Here is a 538-nt window from a genome sequence, read left to right on the forward strand (position 1 = left end):
CTGGCTGCCTAGGTCCCATCGGTGCCTGACCAGTACACCCACAGGAGAGGAGCTTGGGGGCAGGGACTCGGATTTGTCCCTGGGACTGGCTCCTTCTTGGCTCCTCCTTCCTTGCAGGCGGTGAGGAGTGCAGCGCCTGGAGGGTCGGCTCTCAGGGGGTGGGACCCCTGGGCTGGGGGAACTTGGGCCCAACGCGGGAGGGGGCGGGGGGACAGGGGTCCACCATCGGGGGTCAGTCTGCCAACTGACCCCAACATATCCCCTTCCTCATACAAACATGCAATAGGGTGAAGGGGAGGGTGTCTGTATTGCAGTGCGCTGCGGGGGGTGGACTACCTGCCAGTGGCGCCCTCCTGTGGCCGCTGCATGGATTTGCCCCTCCCCTTGGCTTTATTTGCACCGTAGACATTTAGGACCCTTGGTGGGGGGATACTTGGACATCAGTAAACAGTTGATGTCCTCTCAGTGGCCCTCCCGCCAATTTTAACCGCACCATAGACATGTAGGGCCGCTGGTGGGAGGGTGACGGGGCATCTCT

Source organism: Oryzias melastigma, linkage group LG16, assembly GCF_002922805.2.
Source record: "Oryzias melastigma strain HK-1 linkage group LG16, ASM292280v2, whole genome shotgun sequence".
Lineage (NCBI taxonomy): Eukaryota > Metazoa > Chordata > Actinopteri > Beloniformes > Adrianichthyidae > Oryzias > Oryzias melastigma.